This window comes from Theropithecus gelada, chromosome 11 (assembly GCF_003255815.1).
Source record: "Theropithecus gelada isolate Dixy chromosome 11, Tgel_1.0, whole genome shotgun sequence".
Taxonomy (NCBI): domain Eukaryota; kingdom Metazoa; phylum Chordata; class Mammalia; order Primates; family Cercopithecidae; genus Theropithecus; species Theropithecus gelada.
The window spans coordinates 119,997,126-120,022,910 of NC_037679.1; the positions used below are offsets into that span (position 1 = coordinate 119,997,126).

Sequence of the window (25,785 nt, forward strand, 5' to 3'; positions counted from 1 at the left end):
TGTATAGTTTATTTTGTGGATGCACAGGGATATCACCTATGAAAATGTGCTACCATAGTTTATTTGTAGTTGAATATTTAGAATTTCAAATGGGTTTTCTCTTTTCAATAAAAAGAAATGTGCTTTTTTTAAAAAAATAAAAAATCCACACACAGAAGAACATTTTGGGGATCTTGGAATCACAAGAGTAGAGAGTAGCTGGTTTCCTCCAAAACTTCTAGACTTTTTATCTGACCTATAATACTTAAATAACCGGAGCAATAAACTCTTCTCATTTTTACAGTAGTAGAAATGTCAGTATTGTCTATTGATTATCTCTCCTGGTGGGCCTAGTTTGAAGGAAGAGAACACACCCAACAATTAATCAGCAGTCATTAAAAAACATCTACAAGGAATTGAAGAGTTTGCATTCTTCTGTTGTTAAAAAAAAAAAAAAACAGAGCCTCTTGGAAACTGGAATTTATTTTGCTCTTGAGTTATTCTTGAGCATTCTATTTTGCTTGTGTTTAGTGTTTAGGAATTGCAATAACCTGATATTGTGTTAACATCAATAACTTCTATTTGCATTACTATAAACTATTTAATTTAATTACATATTACTGCATAACAAGTTGCCCCATGCCTAGAGACCTAACTTCTTCTTTTTTTTTTTTTTTTAAACTCTCGCCTCGTTTCTTTGGATCAGAGATCCAGGAATGGCTTGGGTGAATGGTTTTGATTCTGGATCTTTAATAAGATTGCAACCCAGGTGTCAGTCCATTTTGTATGTAGCCTACATGAAGGTTTGACTGGGGCTGGAAAATCCACTTCGAAGGTGGTTCACTCACATGCCTCGCAAATTTGCGCAGGTTGTTGGTGGGAGGGCTCAGTTCCTCGCCATATGGATGTCTCTATAGGGCTGCTTGAATGTCTGGCTTATATCAGGACAAGTGATCAAAGAGAGCAGGATGGAAGCTACCATGTCTTTATGACATCATTCCACAATATCCTATGGGCTGTCCAGGTTACCTCTGTTCATTGTAGGAGAAGAATACACAGGGTGTGAAAATCATTGGGGGCCATTATGGAAGCTAGCTGCCATAATAAAAGAATGCTTAATCCTTAGCACATTTTTATAAGTGTCCAGTTAATGTTTGAATCACCTTAAGTTTTACCAAAAATAATATAATTATTGGTGGGGCTCCCCCAATTTTTATCCTCTTCTTTTCCCCACAATTACATGTTGGCGTTCATTGATTTATGGTCATTTCAAGTATAATAGATACCTGCTTTTCAGACATGTGGTAATAGGAGTATTGTATCTAGGTAAAAGGAATCGTTTAGGTAAGCAGAACTTTCACTGAGGATAAGCTCAGAACCACTGTACAATCTGCTGCCATTCTGTAAAACCCTCTGAATTCATCAAGCCTTCAGTAGATATTTATCGAGCCCCACTTACGTGCTAGGCATCGAGAATGCAGGTGTCAGTGCAAAGTGTCTCTGCCCTCAAGAAGAGGCAAACATTTCAAATAGTTATTGAAGATCATGGGCTCTGAAGTCAATTTGCTTGAGTTCAGTTCTTGCCTCTCCTGTTTAGCTGTGTGACCCTGGGCTGGTTGTTTAACCTTTCAATTCTTTTCTAATTATTCCCTTATTACAGATTACCTGCCTCAGGGTTGTTGTGAGGATTTGATGAACAGTACCAGTGAGTACTAAGTGTCGGCCACTTGAGAATACCTGGAGTGACTAGTTTTGATAAGGGAGTGATGAGGTCATATTTGAGTGGAGTCTTGGAGAGTGAGTTGGAGTTTGGCCAGCATAAAAATTTGGTAAGGCCTGCACCTGGGATGCCAACTTAAAGGACAGGCAGGGAAACTGAAGTGGGGTGAGGCCGTGTATGCCACGTGGTGGCTTCAGGGGAGACATTGGAGATGGGCCTGGACAGCCGCGGGAAGGGATGCGAAGGGGCTCGTGGAAAAAACGCAGTGCATGCAGTTTCCTGAGACCATCTTCACTTAAGCTCTTGTTTCTCACTGCCTTCCTAGTACTCCCACACCTGCCAGAGCTCATGTTTGCATTTGTGGTTAGGAACATTTTGTCACTGCAGTTACCTGACAAACAAAAGAAGATTGAACTTTTTTGTGGAGACTTTCAAAAGCAGTAGGATGATAGGATTGGATCTTCACCAGTGACCTCGTGAAGAGTGAACAATGGGCTGAGTAGTTAGGAGGTTGTAGGAATCGACAGGAGGTGGGGAGGGAATGCAGGTTCACAAGAGCCCAAGCCCTGACTTTTGTCAAGCTTGGCATTTCCCAGAGGCATCCTGAGCACATTACATTCCCAGGGTACCACAGAACTGCTCCTGCTCCCTGCACCGCTCATCTCATCTCAAAGTGAATTTTGCAATTATAAAAATCTAAGAAGGAGAGATTTTAATCTCTGCATATATATTAGTGTCAGTGTGAATTACATATGAGAGAATAAGCACCATAATCTTTTTGGCCTTTAAATCTCTGGCTCTAGTGACAACCTTATTTTATGGACAAAGATGATAACAATTATATGTCAGTTTTTGAAACTCATTCTCAGCTATCCACTTCCCACTCTCAAAAGTTTTTCTTGAAAACACAACTAAAAAGAGAGATGAGGCTTTGCTGAAGAAAAGTTGGTTAGGAAGAGATTTTGATTTAGGTGAATAAGAATACTTTTGACAACCAGGCTAGACTCCAGACAGCTCCCAGGCCCAAGGATGGGAATTAGGGTGGTTATTAGTCCATTTAGTCTCTTCTCACTTGGTTTTGAATTTGCCACCCAGTCCTCTTTCCCAGCAGGATTGACCCTTCATTGCTTTTTGGATGACACCCTCCACAGGCAGGCTCTTTTGCCAAATCCTGTCACCCTCAGATGTGTATATTTCTTTTAGCTTCTTTAGGAGGTAGATAGGTAGGTCTACTTGAAGCCAGAAGACTCTAACCCAACATCTGGTATAAGAAGATGTAGTAGAAATTCTGTGATATCTATCTAGCTTAAACCTATATATTTTTATTAGGAAAAAAAATTAATGTGACTGCTACCTTCTTTTTAAGATTTGGAAGCGGGCACTAATGCACCTTTGTGTTACAACTCTAGCACTATGTAAAAAATAATCAGGAAGCCATTGGCATTTTTATAACAACTATTAAGTTATATGAAGTGTGAGTGTGGTAACCAGCTTTGGAGACAAAGTCTTCATTCAGGGATATAGCAGCTGTGCAGGGAGAGCCCAGCTATGAAAGGGGAAACTTTCGACTAACTTCCCCTTTCCTCAATGGTGTTTGAAATGTGTATGTTTTCTTACATTTGCATCAGATTTGAGGTCTGCCAGCTCTTTCTCCTTGTGCTCTAATTTGATATTTCATACTATTTCATGACTAAGAAATTTAAGGATTTTAACATTTGGGGGTGGCATTTTCTATTCATAATAAAAGTAGTTTCGTGTCTGGATAGATTTAAAAAAAAATGGTTGATGGAAGCTGGTCTTGTTGCTAAAGTAAATCTTTCTATAAATAAATGCAGAAACATCTGTGAAGGGCATAGTCTGAATGTGGCAGACATATGAATTGCATCAATTCCCATCTTGTGGCCAAGATTTCTTCCTTGGGCTTTCTTTATAGCTAATGTTGTGGCAAAGTTTCACATTCTCACAGCATTAGGCAATAAAATGGTCAAAAGAAACGGTGCCAAGTTACCCTCTTTCTTAGGTTAGTCAGTAGTAGGAATTTGTACTCACCAAGGAGAAGTGCAGTGTATTTTTTGTTTTTATTTTTTAGGACCCGAGAGGTCTCCTTCAACTTCAGTTTTAGCCCTGGCCTTAGGCAATTTTTCCAAATGTAAAACTGCTTTCAAGAAATTAGTGTGGTATCACAGGGAGCTGGGGTCGGTAGAAAAAGAAGACACAAAGTCTCTCCTAGAACTCCATGGGCCAATCAAATGACCTTTTACAGAAACAACTGAAATTCCTTTTTCAAAAGCACAAAAATGCTAATTGAAACCAAACCAAACAAACCCACCCCACAAGAACTACAATTCAAATGGCTAAGGGGGAAGAGTGGGGTCAGGGGAGGAAAATTCTTGGGAAATTTATTTGAAGCCATGTACTTGTATTTTGCTCTTTGGTGATTGTATGTTAAAATGGAATGATTTAGTATTTTTAAGATAAAAATTAGCCAGGACTAATTTTTACACACCTTTGCAGGTGCCTGTGTAGATCCTCCTAGAATACCTGTGTGGTGCTGTCCTTCCTCAAGACTACCTCATTCTCACTGGCTGGGAGACTCCTGCGTGCTGAGGTGAGTGGTGCTGAGGTATACTCCTTACATGCATTACATCCTAGAAGAGTAGCACTTTCAATGGCTTTTTAAAAAAATCTTTCAAAGTTTTGGGAGACTTTCATAGGTCATGTTCATTAGTAAACTCTTAAGAATCATCATTTGTAAGCCCTTTATTTAGAGAAGGACTAAGTATAGTTGGTGATGGTATCTGTTGCCACTGCAGTATAATTCCTAGGTCCAAATTTGGGTCGACACTAAAAGCATCATAAAACATGCCGTAGGTTTCACGTTTGGAGTCTGAAGCAAAATATTTCAAAGCTGTGTGTCACCACTCTTGGGCTTTCTGAGCACTGTTCTATTAATGCTATAAATTGGCAACCTCTTTTAAAGTAGAGAAGTATTTCTCATAGTGAAAGGCTAGAAAATCTTGATGGCTCCATCCTGGCTAACACGGTGAAACCCCGTCTCTACTAAAAAATACAAAAAATTAGCCGGGCGCAGAGGTGGGCGCCTGTAGTCCCAGCTACTCGGGAGGCTGAGGCAGGAGAATGGCGTGAACCCGGGAGGCGGAGCTTGCAGTGANAAAAAAAAAAAAAAAAAAAAAAAAAAAAAGAAAATCTTGATGGCTAACTAGTTTTTCAGACTTTTCTCTATGATAATCTTGGTTAAGTCTGGAAAATCCTATAGCTTGTGTTTCCATTTCTTTAATAGTGTCTATTATTGGCTTCATTAAGTCAAGGGGGGCATAAAAATCTCCTTGGGTGAGGATATTCAACTAAATTACGTCTCAGTTTTAGTATGTTTGCTGTATGTCATCTCTTGTCCCTTGAGCATTTAAATTACTTATTGGTCCCGGGAGGGAAAATAATTTGACCTTGTTTGTAATGGGTAAATCACTTATGAATAAATTGTTCACACTTTACAGGTGAATAAACTCTGTGAGGGCACCAGCCAGCGTGCTGTCTCATAAATTTCTTAATCTCTCATTTGCAAAAGTTATGTGCATGCATTTTTAACTAAATGCTGGATCTCGACGGTCTCACATAAACTGATTTCCCCCGAAATAAAAAACTAACTTCACAGCTTTCTAATAATTGCTAGATTATATGGAGAGACTGGACTCCTAAAACCGCAAATCCATATCCTCACCAGTTCAGTTTCCCTTTTGTAGACCCTGGTATGTTGCTTACAGCATTAGCAAAAACCATGACTAGAAGGCCACAAATGTTGAGAGTCAAAAGATAGCCTGGTTCTAATGAGGCAATTTTGTTCTATCCACGTGAGAGTCAAAAAGGCCTATTCAGACCCTATGTTTAAGGCCCTGCCATTTGTAATATGGCCTAAAAAGGAAAAGCATAAGAAAAAAGAAATGTACTATGTAGTACAATTGACTAAAGTTCTCTCTGATAGTCACTTAAATTTTAGTTTTGGCTACCATTACTGATGAAGCTGTGCAATAAAGCTTTCTTTTATACATTAATTATTTTTTATTAAGGAGAATCTATGTGTAAGTTATACCAACAGGAACTGTGGTTGAGGCTTCATGTTTGGGGATTTTGTGTATTTGGGTTTGAACATTTTAGTTGTTTTGTTCCTCTGGATCACTAGTAGTTATCCACTAATACAGGTGGGGATTGTATGAGTTGCTTGGAGTTTGCTGCTGAAGAATTTTCATTTTTTGCGGGTTCTTCTCAAACACTCAATATTCTCTAGGTCAGCAGCCTTTGATTTTGATCCTTGACTTACAGAACAAAGAGACTCCTTTAGCTTACTACTTTGTTTCCCTTTTTTGAATGAAGTGTTATTTTAAAATGTTTTAGATAAATGAAGGGTCTGCCTAGCATTGAGGTATATTTATATCTGAAACTTAGGAAACTTGTTTGCCTGTGGTGGCTACTGAACCCACTTTACAGGAGAGGGACTTCCCTAAACCTTTCTGAATGAAACATCCAATTCTAGTCATGTTAACTTTGATGGGCAGCAAAACCAGCTTTGAAGTCTCAGAATTGCTACACTGTAAAACTGTCTTAATTTTTTTTCATGGAGCTAGTTAAAATTGTTAATTTTTTGCAATCAGAGTATCTTTCTACTGACTCACATTTTTTTCCATAATGATGCAGCTTCTCTTGAGCCATTTTTCTTTTAGAGCATGTGATATTAGAGAATAATTTACAGTTTATCACAAGTTTGTTATGCTGTGTGAAAAGAAACTTTAAAGCTCATATTTTGTGTAAAAAGAGATTGGATAAAACAATAACTTTTACAGATTATTTGTTTGCTTCTCTTTCTGTTCTAGATAGGACTGTAATCTTCCCATATCCCCCCTTTCTAGTACCTTCCCATAAGATGCATTAGTGAAGGGAAAATAATGATAAACAGGACTTAGTTCTATAATAGTTCAAAACTGCCTTGCAAGTAATTTTCCAGAGTTTCTGGAATGAAGCATATGGTAGTAATGTACTGTGCCTCTGGTAATGGAAAGTAGTTTAAAAATACTCTCAATATTTTATATTTTAAAGGGTATGTGTACATATGTGTATGTGAGTGTGTGTGTTTTCAGGTTTTTCTATCCCGTGTAGATTTAATGGAATTATTTTTATATGCTTATACCTGTTTTTACAGGTTTAGATGGGGCATTTTGAATAAAACTTGTAATGAGGTGTTTATTGTTGTTACAGATAATTTGTGCATGCAAGTTTTAGAAGGCTTGAAATGATCTTGCAGAGAAAACTACTTGATAGGAGGGGGTGTGACATTTTCTGTAGTTTAAGTTGTCATAGTAACCTGCATCAAGACGCATACTTGGAATCCAGGCCTGAAGAATTTCAGTGACAATAAACATTCCAGTTGCATTCATCATCCTTTTTTTGGCCAAGAAAGGAGCCATCCATTGTGACCTAATTATTTTATTTCTGTTTTTAGAAGATGAGTAACAGTTTGCATGTTTCAGCGCTTTGAAACTTCCCTAGTAGAATAAAAATGAAAAGTTCAGCTGTTTATATTTGAGATTGACATTTTCTGATAATGTATCGCAAACTAGTTATTTCAGATTTTGAGATAGGTTTGGCGTGATGATTACCTAATGAAATATGAAAGAAACAGGATTTGATACTGATTGAAGAAATTGCCATATCCATTGGTTAACGTGCAAGTCTAATATTAAGAATATTGGAATTTGGTTTTTATGAAGCTCTGACTTGAGAATGTTATGACTTCCCTATTATCAGTTTGCTAACATTTTTATGTTACGGCATTTTGTACTGCAGTCTTAATTGGGTTACAAATATATTTTAGTAAAAAGAATGAGGCATCATTTTTATTAGTGGAGTCAGCTTACTTTGAGAAATTTGTATCCAGACATCATTTTTAGATGTCCTATCTTTCACAAAGGACTGTAGAATATTGTTTCTGAAGAGAAAGCTATTTTTTTTTTTCTCTTTTTTTGAGATAGAGTCTCACTCTTGGTGCCCAGGCTGGAGTGCAGCGGCGCGATCTCGGCTCACCGCAACCTCCGCCTCCTGGGCTCAAGCGATTCTCCTGCCTCAACCTCCCGAGTAGCTGGGATTACAGGCATACACCACCACACCTGGCTAATTTTGTATTTTTAGTAGAGACGGGGTTACACCATGTTGACCAACATGGTCTCGATCTCTTGACCTCGTAATCTGCCCGCCTCAGCCTCCCAAAGTGCTGGGATTACAGGCGTGAGCCACTGCGCCTGGGGAGAAAGCTTTTCTTTCTTTTTGTTTGTTTGTTTGTTTGTTTGTTTGTTTGTTTGTTTGTTTTTGAGACGGAGTCTTGCTCTGTCACCCAGGCTGGAGTGCAGTGCAGTGGCCGGATCTCGGCTCACTGCAAGCTCCGCCTCCCGGGTTCACGCCATTCTCCTGCCTCAGCCTCCCGAGTAGCTGGGACTACAGGCGCCCGCCACCTCGCCCGGCTAGTTTTTTGTAATTTTTAGTAGAGATGGGGTTTCACCGTGTTAGCCAGGATGGTCGCGATCTCCTGACCTCGTGATCCGCCCGTCTCGGCCTCCCAAAGTGCTGGGATTACAGGCTTGAGCCACCGCGCCCGGCCGAAAGCTTTTCTTAAGGTTTGATTCTCTCTTGCCTTCTGCAAGATATTGATTGCTAGCCAAGATTATTCGAAGTTAAAAATTCTCAAAACAAAGAACACTAGGAGAAATAAGGTGATAAGAGTGAGTATGTGTGGGCATGTACGTGTGTCCATTCATTTAAGGAAACTTGGAAAATAAATAGGGAGAGTTCATGGCTAGTCTAATTAATAGAAAGAAAATCAGAAATCTGTTTACTGGGAAAATGTGAAGGAAAAGAACTTCACTCCTGTCAATGTTTAGAGATATTTACTGTTAATATTTTATGGGAAGTATCTATAATTTTGTAAACAATATTCAGGTCAAACTCAGCCAAAATACTAAAACGGTGAATTTGACCTAAAATTGTATTAGAATTAGCAACATACTTGCTGTTATCAGTACTGTCTAAGGTAGCACTGATGGGCCACACATAGTGGCTCACACCTGTAATCCCAGCATTTTGGGAGGCCGAGGCAGGAGGATCACTTGAGTTCAGGAGTTCAAGACCCTGTCTCTGCAAAAAAATTTTTAAAAATCAGCTGGGCACAGTAATTGCAACCTGTAGTTCCAGCTACTCCGGAGGCTGAGGTGGGAGGATTATACCACTGCACTCCACCCTGGGTGACAGAGAGAACTGTTGAAAAGGAGACTAAAAATTATTTGCAGATAATAAAAAGTTCCCAAGGCAATCAACTAAAATGGAGTTTAGTAGGGTTCCACTATAAATCATGTAAATATCATGATCTTTTGTGTATGATAATAACCAGTTTAAAAATATGAGAAAAAAAGCCCATTCATAGTAGCAACACAAAATATGCCGGGGATTAAACTTGGTAAGAAACTCAAATGGCCTGTAGAAAGGAAACTAGTAAACTTTGCTCTGAAGATGATGAGGAGACTCATGTTTCTGGATAGGAAGACAATTCTTTAGTTTTAGTATTTTATATTGATTTGTAAGTTGAATATAACTCCAAGCAAAATCTCGGGAATTTCTCATAGATCAGTGATTCTGAGTTGTTTTACATTTTTATAGAATATATAAGAGCCAAGAAATGTTTATACAGTAAAGAAGAATAATGAAGGGAAAGTTGTAATGCTAGATATTAATTTGAAAATGGTATGATGTTGATAAAATAGAAAATACTTGGAGCAGAATGGAAAGCTCAGAAGAATGTTGTATTGATAAAAGTGCCACTGCAAATAATGAATGTAAAAATGTAGTAATGCATATACTAGAAAAGAGTGTATATGAATATCTGATCTTGGGCTTGGGAGAAAGAATGTACTAAAACATAGAAGCAAAGGTTAAAACAGAACAATTCATATGTGTAATGATATTAAAAATTTAAATAATTTAATTTTGCTTATATCAAATCACAAAAAGGCAGTCACCTGGGGAAAATATTCAAGTCGTGTATTCAGATTTTTTCTTTATATAATATGTAATTACATTATAATATTAATATATAATTACATTGGTAATATATAGTCATCTGTCATTTAACAGGAATACATATTGAGAAATGTGTCTTTAGGTGATTGTTGTTGAGGTGCGAATATTATAGAGTGTACTTCTACAAACCTAGATGGTATAGCCTCCTACACACCCAGGCTGTATGATAGCCCATGGCTCCTAGGGCCACAAACCTTTACAGCATGTGACTGTACTAAATACTCTAGGCAATTGTAATACAGTGGTAGATATTTGTGTATCTAAACATAGAAAAGGTATGGTAAAAATACAGTTTAAAAGATTTAAAAGTGGTACACCTGTATGGGGTATTGCCTAGAATGGAGCTTGCAGGTCTGGAAGTTGCCCTGGGTGAGGCAGTGAGTATTTAGTGAATGTGAGGGCCTAGGACATTATTGCACTCTTCTGTAGACTTTGTAAACACTGTGTACTTAAGCTGCACATTTATTTTGAAATTCCTTTTTTTTTTTTTTTTTTTTTTGAGACTAGGGTCTCTGTCACCCAGACTGGAGTGCAGTGGCATTGTCACAGCTCACTGAAGCCTTGACCTCCTGGGCTCAAGTGATCCGCCTGCTTCAGCCTATCAAGTAGCTGGGACTACAAGTGCATTTCACCACACCCAGCTAATTTTTAATTTTTTAAAAGTACATTCCACCGTACCCAGCTAATTTTTAATTTTTTTTTTTTTTTTGTAGAAACAAGGTCTCACTGTGTTGCCCAGGCTGGTGTCGAAATCCTGGGCTCAAGCAATCCACCCTCCTCAGCCTCTCGAAGAGGTGGGATAACAGGCCTATTTTTAATTTTTAAAAATTAAAAATTTTTATCCACTGTGCCCTGCGTATTCATAATTTTTATTCTTCAATATGAAATTAACCTTAGCTTACTATGTAACTTTTTTACTTTATGAACTTTTAAATTTTAACATTTTGATTCTTTTGTAGTAACACTTAGCTTAAAATACAAATACATTGTACAGCTGTGCAAATGTTTTATTTATATTCCTGTTCTATAAGCTTTTTTCTATTTTTAAAATTATTTCTTTTCAAACTTTCTTGTTAAAAACTAAGACACAAACACACATTTTAGCCTAGGCCTATACAGGGTCAAGATTACCAATATCACTTTCCACCTCCACATCTTGTATTGGAAGGTCTTCAGGGGCCATAACACTCATAGAGCTGTCATCTCCTATGATAACAAAGCCTTCTTCTGGAATATCTCCTGAAGGACCTGCCTGAGGCTTTTACAGTTAACTAAAAAAAAAAAAAAAAAAGTAGAAATACCCTTTAAAGTATGGATTAAGGGTATAGTAAATACACAAACTGGAAACATAGTCATTTATTGTCATTTTCAAATATTATGCATTGTACATAATTGTCAGTGCTGTCGTCTTCCAAGACTGGCAGTACAATGAGTTTGCTTACACCAGCATCACCAGAGACACTTGAGTAATGAATGCGTTGTACTGCAATGCTATGATGGCTACGCCATCACTAGGCCAATAGGAATTTTTCAGATCCAGTGTAATCTAATGGGGCTATATGTAGTCTGCCATTGACTAAAATATTGTTATGCAGTGCATGACTGTATGACATAGTATATAATTACAATATATAACAAATAGAGTTGGTCGGGCACAGTGGCTTATGCCTGTAATCCCAGCACTTTGGAAGGCCAAGGCGGGTAGATCACCTGAGGTTAGGAGTTTGAGACCAGCCTGGCCAACATGGCAAAACCCTGACTCTACTAAAAATACAAAAATTAGCCGGGCATGGTGGTGGGCGCGTATAATCCCAGCTAATTGGGAGGCTGAGGCAGGAGAATCGCTTGAACCCGCTGGGTGGAGGGTGCAGTGAGCTGAGATTGCATCACTGCACTGCAGCCTGGGTGAAAGAGCAAAACTCAGTCTCAAAAACAAACAAAAACCAAATAGAGTTAATACCCATATTATATAAAAAATTGTTGGCCAGGTGCAGTGGTTCACGCCTATAATCCCAGCACTTTGGGAGGCCAAGTCGGGTGGATCACGAGGTCAGGAGATTGAGACCAGCCTGACCAACATAGTGAAACCCCATCTCTACTAAAAATACAAAAAATTAGCCGAGTGTGGTGGTGTGCACTTGTAATTTCAGCTACTCAGGAGGCTGAGGCAGGAGAATCACTTAAACCTGGGAGGTGGAGGTTTCAGTGAACAGAGATCATACCATTGCACTCCAGCCTGAGCAACAGAGTGAGACTCTGTCTCAAAAAAAAAAAAAAAATCAGTACCTAATTTAAAAAATTTGTTTGTGACCCTTAGTGGACGTTTTAAAAAAGAATACATATTGATGTAGGCTTAATGATTTGTTCAATTTTAATACTTAACAAAAAAATGTATTTAGCACATTATATTATTGAAGATTTAAAAACATATACATGACACAAATATAAATAACCTATACATAAATGGAACTCATTCATTTAGAGTTGATTTTTATATATGGTGACAGATAGGGGTCCAGTTTCATTTGTCTACATTTGGTTAATTTCCCAGCACCATATATTGAAGAGGGTGTCCTTTACCCATGTATGTCCTCGTTGGCTTTGTCAAAGATTAGCTGGCTGCAAATATGTGGCTTTACTTCTGGGTTCTCTATTCTGTTCCATTGATCTGTGTGTCTGGTTTTATACCAGTACCATGCTGTTTTGGTTACTACGGCTTTGTAGTATGTTTTGAAGTCAGTTAATGTGATGCCTTCAGCTTTGTTCTTTTTACTGAGGATTGCTTTAGCTATTTAAGCTCTTCCTTGGTTACATAAGAGTTTTAGGATTGTTTTTTCTAGTTCTGTGAAAAATGATGTTGGTATTTCTATAGGGATTGCATTGACTCTGTAGATTGCTTTGGGCAGTATGGGCATTTTAATGATAATAATTCTTCCCATCCATGAGCATGGGATGTTTTTGTTTGGGTCATCCTCAGTTTTTATAGTTTTCCTCATAGAGATCTTTCACCTCCTTGGTTAAATTTATTTCTAGGTATTTTGTTTTCTTGCTGTTGTATATGAGGTTTGGCTTCTTGATTTCTTCCTCAGTTCAATCATTATTGATGTGTAGAAACACTCTGTTTTTGTACAATGATTTTGTATCCTGTAACTTTATGAATCATTTATCAAATCTGAAGAGTTTTTTGGTGAAGTCTTTAGGTTTTTCTAGATATAAGATAATATCAGCAAATAAGGATAAGTTGGCTTCTCCTTTTGTAATTTTTTAATTTGTTCTTTTATTTCTTTTTTTCTTTTTTATTATTTTTTTGAGATAGAGTCTTGCTGTATCATCCAGGCTAGAGTGCAGTGGCACACTCAGAGCTTACTGCAGTCTTGGCCTCTGGGGCTCAAGCAATCCTCCTACCTCAGACTCCTGAGTATCTGGCACCACAGGGGTGTGCCATCACAGCTGGCTAATTTTTGAATTTTTTGCAGAGACGGGGTTCTGCCATGTTGCCCAGCTAGTCTTGAACTCCTGAGGTGAAGCTGTCCACCTGCCTTGGCCTCGCAAAGTGCTGGGATTACAGGTGTGAGCCACCATGCGTACCCTTGGATGTATTTTATTTATTTCTGTTGCCTTATTTCTCTGGCTAGAACCTCCAGTACTATATTGAATAGGAGTGGTGAAAGTAGGCATCCTTGTCTTGTTCCAGTTTTTGGGAGAAAATGCTTTCAATTTTCCTCATTTAGTATGATGTTAGCTGTGGATTTATAGTACATGACCATTATTAATTTTAGCATGTTGTATTATTGAAGATTCAAAAACATATACATGACACACATATAAATAACGTGTACATAAATGTAACTCATTCATCTATAGTTGATTTTTATATATGGTGACAGGAATCCAGTTTCATTCATCTACATTCAGCTATTTAATTTCCCAGCACCATATATTGAAGAGGGTGTCATTTCCCCATGTATGGTATGTTCCTTCTGTGCCTAGTTTGTTGATGTTTTTATCATGAAGGGATGTTAAATTTTATCAAATGCTGTTTCTGTGTCTATTGAGATAATCATATGGTTTTTATCCTTGATTCCGTTTAGGTGATGTATTACATTTGTTGATTTGCATATGTTGAACCATCCTTGCATGCCTGATATAAAACCCATTGATCATAATGGATTATCTTTTTGATGTGCAGTTGAGTTCAGTGGGTTCATGTTTTGTTGAGGATTTTCGCATCTGTGTTCATCAGGGATATTGCAGACCTCTGTAATTCCCAATTTTGGCAGTGGAAGAAGTAAGATAAGAATGCGCATACAGTGCAACTAGAAGGCAGACTATTATGCAGCCATAAGAGAGTTTATCTACCTGCCTATCTATAGATTTTTTTAACTCTTCAATGAAATGTAAAAATGATAACCTGAAAAGTGACATTATCAGGACATAATATATTATAACCTTTAAAATAAAACAAAAACTGTTGGGCGCGGTGGCTCATGCCTGTAATCCCAACACTTTGGGAGGCCGAGGCGAGTGGATCACTTGAGGTCAGGAGTTCGAGACCAGCCTGACCAACATAGAGAAACCCCATCTCTGCTAAAAAATACATAATTAGCCGGGCGTTGTGGTGCATGCCTCTAATCCCAGCTACTCGGGAGGCTGAGGCAGGAGAATCACTTGAACCTGGGAGGCAGAGGTTGTGGTGAGCCGAGATTGCACCATTGCACTCCAGCCTGGGCAATAAGAGTGAAACTCAGTCTCAAAAAAAAAAAAAAAAACACTATATGGGGGGATAAAAACCTAGGAGAAAACATACTAAAGTGTTAATGATGATTTTCTCCAAGTGGTAGAACTATAGGAAAATAATTACTGTGTTCATTTAAAATACAGATTATGTAAAGCAAGTATGTACCATATTAATAATCAGAAATTTTAATACAGATTATATTAAAAAAAAAATCTAAGGTTGACCTGATGTCTGTGATTTCATTATATGCCTTTAAAAATACATATGTATTTACAATAAAAAATACATTTGCCATAAGGATAAATGTATCAAGGGGCCAGATGTGGTGGCTCATGCATGTAATCTTTAGGAGGCTGAGGTGGGAGGATCATTTGAGCCCAGGAGTTTGAGACCAGCCTGGGCAACATGACAAAACCCTACCTCTACAAAAAAATGCAAAAATTAGCCAGGTGTGGTGGTGTATGCCTGTAGTCCCAGCTACTGGGGAGGCTAGGGTGAAAGGATTGCTTGAGCCTGGGAGGTCAAGGCTGCAGTGAGCTGTGATTGCACCACTGCACTCAAGACTGGGTGACAGACTGAGACCCTGTCTCAAACATAAAAACAAAACTTCTTGAGAGTGGACTATACACAGAATTGAATAACAAGGGGCATATCACAGTCTCTAGGCAGGGCTGAATATACTGAACTCCTGCACTGTTATTAATGAATGATTTGACTGAGATGTATGCCTACCTTATCAGTATCATGCTTCCTGGAGGTGTGGTGCTCAGCATCTCTGGGAATGAGAAAGAGCAGTGTGTTCCTGTCTTAGTCTGCAGTTGACCCGTGCACGCAACATAGGGTTTAGGGAGTGCCAGTCTCCTATGGAGTCAGAACTCTGCATATAACTCTTGACTACCCCAGAACTTAACTACTAATAGCCTATTGTTGACCAGAAGGCTTACCAATAACATACACAGTCAATTAACACATATTTTATATGTTATATGTATTATATAGTGTATTTGTGCAATAAAGTAAGAGAAAAGACAGTGTTATTAGGAAAATCATAAGGAAGAGAAAATGTATTTACTATACAGTAAGTAGAAGTAGATCATCAGAAAGGTCTTCATGTTGAGTAGGCTGAGGAAGAGGAGGAGGAGGAGGAAGGGGAGCGCTTCTGACATGACGTGTCTGGTACCTTCTACTTTTCTGAAATTCTGGAAAAAAATAGGTTTTTAGCACAAAGTATGAGTCATTGTATAAATTGTTTATTGAAAAAAAGTAATACAATAAGTGAAAGGTATAAAATGAGGTGGTTCATACTTACAATCCCAGCACTTTGGGAGGCCAAGGCAGAAGGATCACCTGAGGTCATGGGTTTGGGGCCAGTCTGGGCAATAAAGGGAGACCCTGTCTTTACAAAGTTAAAAAAAAATGGAAGTTATGAAATGAAAAATAAGATTTCCTTTTTTCTCATTGTTTTTCCTCTATCCAAAGGTAATCATTATTAGCAGTTTCTTGGTTTTCTCTGCAGAAAAAGAAATGTGTACATATAGCATGTGTATTTATGTCTTTTTAAATTTTTACGGATGGTGTGTGTGTGTGTGTGTATGTATTTTACACTAGGTTTTTGTTTTGTTTTACAGATTAATTTGTTTAATTGCCACATGAATCTTAAAGGCAGATATGATTACTAGATTGCAGATTGAATTGGTGAGAGTTTGGTGACCATTTATTATTGGTTTGCATTCTTTAATTTGGCTGAGTTTGTAAAAATGGGGTCAGTGTGTAATTACCTGATAGGTGTGAGACTGCGACTGATTCTCCTCCTCATTGCACCGGTGACTGTCATCTTACTCAAGTCATTCTCTGTGACCTGGTTTTAATACCTGGATATTGAGACTGTATCTATATTAACCTGAATGCAGTAGAGAAAATGTAAAAATAAGACAAGGTTAGAATATAAAATCTTTTTTGTTTGTTTGTTTTTAAGCTCTACTAAGATAATTTTGTGAAGACTATTTGTTTTCTCTAAAGTGAGCTTTGTGAAAGTTATAATATTAGAATAGGATGAAATCCATTGTTTCTGCCTTTGAAGAACATACAGTCTCACCATGTTAAGGTTCATATCAGATGGGAAAAATACAGCTTTTATTGCCACATAATACCATATTATATCAGCTAATGCCCTGTCTCTCTCTCCCCTACTTTTTTTTACTTTCTCCCAGACTTCAACTAGGCTATACTTGCTCCTTAGAAATTTTAGGAAAACTTGTCTTGAACCTCCAATTTCAATACTTGTGACAGTTTCCCTGTGATCTTCCTAAGTCCAGAGTTCTGTATCAGTTGAATGGCTTTTCATCTGTCTTTGTCATCTCCTTCAATGTGTAGTCTTCGGTTTTGCCCTTTAAAGCTTTAAACATTAACCTTTCTCTTCCATTGGTTTTTATTATAAGACAAATATGGGTGCATATGTGCACAGACACAGACACACACACACACACACACACACACACACACACCCTGCTTAGTAGAGCTACCAAAGGCCCAGGAGTTAGAAAAAAGATACTCATATTGTAGGAAGGGCAGCCTTAATTTCTTCTTGGTCCCTAGCTTCATCCTTATCTCTCATCTTTTCTTCTTCCCACCCCTTCAGGATGTCCCAAGGAACTGTGTCTGTGTTCTGTAGTTTCAGGAATTGCCATATATCATCTGGAATGATTAATCTAGATGCAAGTCAGCTTCTCATGTTAATTAATTGTGTGCCCTTGAGTACTTGGTTTCTCTAAGATCTCTTTTAGGTCTCTAAGACCTCCAGTCTCCTTACTTGAATATTGGATATAATGATATCTGCTTTAGTAGATGTTTGAAGATTAAATTACATATGTAAGGGACTTAGCATGTAAACAATTCAGTGAATGATAACTGTCATCCTTTTTATTAAAATAGCACTGTTTTTCCCAAATGCTTGTCTCGCTCTAGACATGGACTACATATATGTTTATATAAGTGGACTTTCAGTCTTTTATACTTGGGGGTAGTTGTTTAAACCAGACATTTTGGAGAGTGAACCAGGGCACTATTGGTAATTACACCAGAATAACAGTTTAAACCATTGCTGTTCCAGGTAAACCAGGATCTGTAGTCACTCTAGCTGTACGCCTTGTTTCTGACTCATGGTGCATGTTCAGAGAACAAGGGCCCTTGTCCATTGAGTGGGACAGTGTGGGAATAGTGGAACATGGGAAAAACGAGGTCACATTCATCTTTCTTGGCTTTAGTTCTTACTCATTAAAATCAAGTTTAACAATACTTAGTTCATTTTGGGTTGCTATAGAGGAATACCCGAGACTAGGTAATTTGTAAAGAAAAAAGGTTTATTTGGCTTACAATTCTGATGTCTCAAAAAGTTCAAAATTGGGCATCTGGTGAGGGCCTCAGGCTGCTTCCACTCATGGTGGAAAGTGAAGGGGAGCCAGTGTGTGCAGAGATCACATGGGGAGAGAGGAAATACTTTGGGGGTGGCAAGTGAGGGGTTAGCCGGAGGGAGGAGGTGCCAGGCTCTTTTCAGCAACCAGCTCTGGCAGAGTTCATAGTGAGAACTCACTCACCATCAGGGGAGAGCATTAATCTATTTATGAAGAATCCGCCCCCATGACCCTGACACCTCCCACTAGGCCCCACCTCCCAACACGGCCACACTGGGGTTCAAATTTCAACATACCACCAGACTGGAGGAAGTAATAGACCTGAAAGTTTGGATCTTTTGTAAAAGGAACAAAGCCTTTTCACCATTATCTTTCATAGTTGTTCTCCTCACTAGCAAATCTTACAGCATCTATTGGAAGGACAGGTAGGTAGTAAGTGGTAATAGTCATGTTGTATATACTGCAAGAGCAGAGTGAAGAAGGTGCCTGGGAGCGCGGAAGGAGCTCCTTCATCTGTGCAGAGCTGAAGGAGGGCTTCTTGTTTGATGTCAGTGTAGCTGAGTTTGTAGAGGTGAGTGGGTCTTTAGAGAGGCCTACTCTCACAGGAAGTAGCCTCTGCAAAGCCCAGAAAGGAACAGGGGCATAGTGTGTTTGGGGAAAAGCAAGTACAGCCGAGTGTGGGCAGGGGATGGCTGACTTAAAAGCAGCATTCTTACTCTAGTTTAATAGAAACAGCCTTTTAGTGGCACTGGGCCATATGGTAATTGAAAGGATCAAAATTATTTATATAAGTACATAAAGTTCTAGTTGGAGGATAAGCAGAAGTATTAACAATTTGGAGTAACCTAAACCTCACATCTGTGTAAGTAGAAAATTACATTTTTTATTCCTGATCATTTCTTTATCATCTCAAGACTTTAAATATTTAATACATCCTCATTCTTCAAAAGGGTATTACTTTAAAATGTTCTCACACCGGGCGCGGTGGCTTACCCCTGTAATCCCAGCACTTTGGGAGGCCGAGGCGGGCAGATCACGAGGTCAGGAGATTGAGACCATCCTGGCTAACACAGTGAAACCCCGTCTCTACTAAAAATACAAAAAATTAGCCAGGCGTGGTGGTGGGTGCCTGTAGTCCCAGCTACTCGGGAGGCTGAGGCAGGAGAATGGCATGAATCCGGGAGACAGAGTTTGCAGTGAGGCGAGATAGCCACTGGACTCCAGCCTGGGCAACAGAGCAAGACTCTATCTCAAAAATAAAATAAATAAAATAAAATAATTCTCACTTAAATGTTAGATATAGATAGATATTAGAAGCTATACTGTTTCCAGCCAGTTGATGTAATGTTGTTCCATCCCCTTTAGCATGTTCTCCTGTGAGCTGCTATAGCTACTAGACAATTTTACTGTGTAAATTCTTTGCAAATTTGCCTTATTGGAGTGGGAATTATGTAAGGGATACAGTGATTAAAGATCACATTATTTTTGGTACAACAAATAATGCTTTCAGAAAAACAGGCTGATATTGTCATTTCTATTCCATTTTGCTCCAAAGGATCGTTTGAGTGTATACTCTAAATCTTTCTTATATTAAGAAGTAGAAATGCAGTGATTTTTACATTAATAACAGTAATTTCTTATAGTAACATTTGTGTTCTAATTTGAACATAAAATAATGTCATGTGGGTGGCTTGACCTCAGCTCTCTAGTACCATAGTGTCTGCTTCTGTTTGTGTTTTCTGTGTGCTGTACGAGGCATATTGCCAGCATCTGCATAGAATCTTAATTTTCTTTTTTACTTGGAAGGTACTTTGGAGATNGCCAGCATCTGCATAGAATCTTAATTTTCTTTTTTACTTGGAAGGTACTTTGGAGATTCAGAATTGAGGCATAGAATCTTAATTTTCTTTTTTACTTGGAAGGTACTTTGGAGATTCAGATTTAAGGTTAGAGGAATCAAGACACAGTTAGAGACTGATATGCTCCCTCTAGCCTTCCCTTCTAGGTCACGTCACTCTTTTATTCATCTTGGTGGTCCTGGTGCATAGCCAGTAGATAAAGCTCTGCCAAATGAGCAGATATATCTGTATATTCACAGAGCCTGAATTACAACCCAGATCTTTTGACTTCCAAATCAGTCCAGTGTTTTTTCTTGCACACTGGTTCCCCATCTTTTTTCTTACCACAAAATGGATTTCTATAGCAGCATTCCCAAGTTTCAAGTTATTTGATACTTAGCTGCCAGCTATCATAACACCATCCTTTTCTCACAAGAAATCCAAGCTCATCGACGTGTTAGGATAAGGACTATCTGGGCTGAGAACCAATGGATATATGAGGATATTCTTGAATAAATTTTAAATCCACACTCAAGATGGAATTTTGTGCTTTTCAATATGTCGTTAACACTTCTACTAATCAAACTATAGAATAAAGCTATACCTACAGGAGCGTAGACCCTATTTCTAAGTAGTGTTTCTAAGCAGGAGTGATTCTGCCATCAGGGCTGTTTGGGAAATTGGTGAGGGAATTTTTGGTTGTTGCAATGATAGGAAGGCTGTTGCTGGCATTTATTGTATGGGTGGTGGTGGAGATGCCAGGCATCCTGTAGTGCACAGGACTGTTCCACATAATGACTTCCAAATGACCCACGTTGGTATTTCCAAGTTATGAGACTAGATGAGATCCCCAAGGCTGTGGATAGAAATGGAGAAGAGGAGAGGACTAATGATTGATACCTGGGATATTCAAATATTAAAAATTCCTAGAGCAGAGGAGACTGAGAAGGAACCCCAGTAAAGCAGGCGGGAAACCAAGAAAAAGTGCTGTGTCCTGGAAGACAGTGAAGAAAGTAGATCAGGAGGAAGGAGTGACAAACTGACCCTTATATTTAGCAAGGTGAAGGTGATTAGTGACCTCAATAAGAGTAGTTTGGTTAGATGGTAGGCGTAAAAGCATGGCAGGAATGAGCCTGATAGAGAATGGAAGGTGAGAAAATGAAAGCAAGTGTAGACAATTCTTGAAAGGAGTTCTGCTGCAAAAGGGAATGTCATCAGTGGGTGGAGAGGGATCAGAAGAAGACTGTTTCGTTTAAGATGGGTAAAATAGCCACATATTTATTCTTTGTTCAAAAAGAAAAACTGATGGAGAGAGTGGTGGTCCTGGGGTGAGGGCGAGGGGTTGGCATCCTGATGCCCACCGGGTCCTGTGCCTGCAATAGTACTGGTGTCCAGGCCCCCGGGGTACCGTGCCCCAGGAATGGCTAACGAATGCCTGATCCATTCTGAGGCCTTGGGGCCGGAAGGTGTCCTTGCTCTCCAGCATTTGTTCCTCTTTCTTGTAGGAGAGTTGTTCGGGCACCAGCAAAGCGTTTGAGTTTTAAGTCAGAAATTAAATTAGAAATTAGTGAGAAATTAGAAGGGAGGGTAGAACCAATGGCTTTTTCTTCGTAGGCAATGACTTGAGAGCAGCTGAAGTTTTTCCTTCTTGTCCCCTGGGACCATCTTTACCAAGATGGCACAGAGCCTATAGAATAAAGCAAGTGAGTCATGCAGGAGGGCACGAAGCAGGAGGAGGCATCGCTCAGGGTCATGCAGGCACAGCGCCAGCACGTGAGAGCGGAACTCCCATACATTTCATACATTTGTGCCCCAGCTGCCTAACCTGCCCCTCCTGACTACCCCGGCCCTGGGGATGGCACTGTGGTTTAAGGGAAACAGTAGGAAAGCTCTTTCCGTAATTATCTCTTCTCATATTACCCACTGGAGATTAATTGATTATGCTTTAGTTTAATCCTATTTCCTTTCCCCCTTTATGTTTAGTTGACTTCAGCCACTTTAAGGAATAAGAGGAGGGTGTGGTGAGGAGGGAAGGGAATGCTTCTGGGCTGAACAATTCTGTTGTTGGCGAAAGGAGAGGGCAGGGAAGAATTGATTGTGGGCCTTTGCACAGCAAAGGGACAACGTGAGAGACTTCCATATACCTGAGATGCGGGTGAGCGGGAACTGGGGGATAGAAAGGAGATAAAAGAGGATCAATCCTGGTCAAAAAGACCAGAAAAAAACAGCTCCTCTCCACCTTAAGTACCCTTGTCGTTTTTAAGTGTTGTAAGGGCCCTCATATCATTTTGTCTTTCCTTCCTTGAAATCCAAAAGTGATAGATATCACTCACCTTGTTAATCCCAGGGTTCTGCCTAGTGCAGATCTAAGAGCCGTCTCCTGAGGCCATCTGAGGAATTGTCCATCTTTGTACCTTAGAAACCAAAGGAACCCTTACAGGAACATCTACAGCATCTGGAAAATAATTCTCGAGGCGTAAGTTTATGTTGCAGTTTCTTTGGGATGAGGCCTGCTGCTATTCTGGTTTGTGTTAGCCCCAGTTATGCCTAAGAACTGAGTCAGTCATGTGTTCATGGAAAGAAATCCCCATTGAAAATAGTAGGTACTGACTGTAGCCAGGATTGCATAATCAGTCCTCTTTAAGAATTTCCTCAGAACCTGTTTTCCAAAAAGATTAGCCAGATGTGTCCCAGAACTTTCCTCTTCCTGATGAGCAATATTATTTTTGATAGTGGTAGATTACTCTTCTAAGCCTTGCTTGCTCCCTGCCTCCAGTCCCAAAAACACCTGAGTCAAGTAATTGTGATAACTGGACATTATTAATTAATTGAGAATGAGTGCTGTGGTTGGAATGTTTGTGTATCTCCCCCATCCCCTCCTCCAAATTAATATGTTGAAACCTAATCACCAGTGTGATGGTGTTAGGAGTTGTGACCTTTGGGAGGTGATTAGGTCATGGGGAGTCATGAAAGTAGGGCCATCATAAATGGGATTAGTGCCTTCATAAAAGAGGCCCCAGAGAGCTATCTTGCCCCTTCCGCCATGGGAGGGCACAGCTAGAAGGCACCATCACCATCAGCGAACCAGAAAGTAGGCCCTCACCCGACGCTGAGTCTGACGGTGGCTTGACCTTGGACTTTCCAGCTTCCAGAACAGTGAGAAGGAAATTTGTGTTGTTTATAAGCCACCCATTTTATGGTATTTTATTATATCAGCCCAAAGGGACTAAGACACTGACTCGTGAACTTCAGTTTAAATCTAGTGTCTTTAAAGCTTTGTTATTTTATGCATATCGTACCTATGATATATGTATAACATATCCATGGCATGTAGTAGGCCTGTAGTAAATGTTTTTTGAAACAGTTGGGTACAATGTATGTTGTTTTTCTTTATCGTATTAGGCAGTAGAGTATGTTAGTTAAAGTTCTGAATTGAAATCTTGGCTTTTCCTCTAATGAAATGTGTGATCTTGGGCAAGTTTTATAACTGCTCTGTGCTGAGTTGCAGAAACAATAATAATGATACCTACCTTATAAGATTATTATGAGACTTAAATAAATTGATACATTCAAAGCACTTAGAACATCTCCTGGCATATACTAAGAATTTAACAGATATAACAAAAGCTCTCAGGCATTTAATATTTAAAAAGCGAGAAAACCAAATCTCCTCTTTTTCCTCAAATAGCAGTATAACTGGCAATGAATATTTGAGTGTTGGTTGTGTGAACTATCATTATTTAGCCTTTTTTCAGTGGCTATAAACAGCTTCCTGTGTTTCTGAAAAAGGAGGAATAGACAGCATCTCCTCATCCAGTCTCACACCAGTATGTCACTCGTGACACCTAAACATAACTATATCCATATATTATTTATATCATTGCTAATTATGTGAGTTAAATTTTTAAAATATGTGGGCCTATGATTAGTATCGAGATTTGTTTTTTCTGGGCATGATGTTCCTTCCATGTAAGGCTTCTCTTCCCTCCTCTCCCCTCCCCTCCCCTCTCTTTTCTTTTCTTTTCTTGATAGGGTCTCACTCTGCTGCCCAGGGTGGAGTGCAGTGATGTGAACATAGCTCACTGAAGCCTCGAACTCCTAGGCTCTAACAGTCCTCTTGTCTCAGTCTCCCATGTAGTTGGGACCACAGGCCACCATGCCTAGGTAATTTTTAAATTATTTTTGTAAAGACGGAGTCTCACTTTGTTGCCCAGGCTGGTCTCGAACTGCTGGGCTGAAGCAATCCTCCTGCCTCGTCTTCCCAAAATGCTGGGACTGCAGGCATGAGCCACTGCACCTGGCCTCACGTGAGTTTTAAGAGCTGTGCCAGTTTGTTCTGTCTTCTTGCTCTGTTCCTACATTCAAATTTGTAGAATCAAAATAAAGGACAGTATATCTCCCAGAATTAAAAACTGACCAGGTTTCCATGTAATTAGCAGCATGTTTTCCACAGGGTCCTTTGTTATTGGCAGTCCTGTCCAATAAAAAGGGCTGTATTCTCGCTGTGTGGTGTGTCTGCAAGACTGCCCTGCCAGCTCTTTCTCATTTCGAGTAATCCAAGGCTAGTAATCTAGTAAACCCATAGGAAAATTTGGCTTCTCTAGTGATAGCCACCTGGTGGGACACTACTTTAAAATTCATAAGACACTTTTAAATAGCTGAGTGTATTTTAATTGCTTACAGCAAACCAACAGAGATATTCTTATAGATGAAGAAATAAGCCTCCATGAGCTTAAGGGAGTTCAGGATTATAGCTCAGGTTACATGGTGCTGTGAACTCACGTCTGCTGATTCTTTAAATCCTGTGTCCTTCCAGTTTTACTATTTCCATCAAATTCACACAGGCTCGGTAAAATCATAGTAGTAACACCTGGAGTAGTAGCCAGGCCTCTTCTTTAGAAATCATAACCATGGAGTTATAATTCCAATAATATTGCACAACTTGTTTGCGGTTGAAAACTTATTTTTCTAAACCCCATCTGAGTAAATGGCACATTTTTATATTTTGTAGACAAAACTCAGACCTGTAGTGTTGGTTTGAGGATTATGAGAGTGTGGACCTTTGTTGCTTTGTGAAGTTGTGTTCTTGTGCCTTGCCTGAGCTGCCAGTGCCTCTGCACAGCAGGTATAGGCACAGCCGGCTGGTGCCATGTGCCCGGTGACTTGCCAAGTGGGCGCTCACTCGCTACAGCAGCAAACTTCAGCAAATGTGTTTTAACTAATAACGTTCATACTAGCGATGAAAACATATGTATGTGTTTCCTATGCCCATGGCAGACATAATTAGTTGATCATGGTATGTGTTCATGCTGAGCCTGATCATCCTTTTAAGCATCACATTCTTGGCATCTATAGTCAGACACTCAAGCTTAGTAGGCAAAGTAAAACATATGTGCTGTCCTTGGCTCTAAGTGTGTCTGTGTTAACTTTCTCCCAATATGTTTTGGGAAATAATAAATAAGATAAATTATTGCTGTATTTTATAGGAAGAGAAGACAGCATTTTTCTGTATGTCTTGATTGGTTTGGACAATTGCACTTAATACAGGTCATTTTCATTTTTAATAGCATGTAAAAGTCTCCATGTCAAAATTTTTTCAGTTTGATTACTGATTCATAGGATATATTTATTTGAAAATTAATTTTCAAATAGATATTTGAAATAAGAAACAAATTTTGACAATACTCATAGTTTACCATAATGAACTTAGATCTTTTTATATAATTAGCAGAAACTGTGAAATTTTCACTAAATTCTAATCATGGAACAAAATACTAATCCTTTAAGAATTGAATTTAAAACTCTGTGATATGGTTGTAATTGTGGAAATAAAAACTTGTTAAGTTTAGGATTATAGCTTTGGTTTATTTTGTCCTTTTTCCTTTGAAACCTTACTAGTATTTCAGTTGAAAATAGCATTTAAAAAAATATTCCATACAGGCTGGACATGGTGGCTCACGCCTG

At 38.9% G+C, this 25,785-nt stretch overlaps 1 protein-coding gene across 4 annotated transcripts in view; it reads left to right on the top strand.

The window, feature by feature from the left end:
- RASSF8 (Ras association domain family member 8) overlaps positions 1–25,785 on the top strand; it is a 117,587-nt gene that overhangs the window by 32,937 nt on the left and 58,865 nt on the right. For 2 of the 4 annotated variants that reach the window (XM_025403158.1, XM_025403160.1), the window contains exon 2: positions 4,214–4,307. The exons of the other annotated variants lie outside the window; for them this stretch is intronic. The gene's annotated coding sequence lies outside the window, so the exon portion shown is untranslated. The remainder of the gene's footprint in view (positions 1–4,213; positions 4,308–25,785) is intronic. 4 annotated transcript variants of the gene reach the window in all.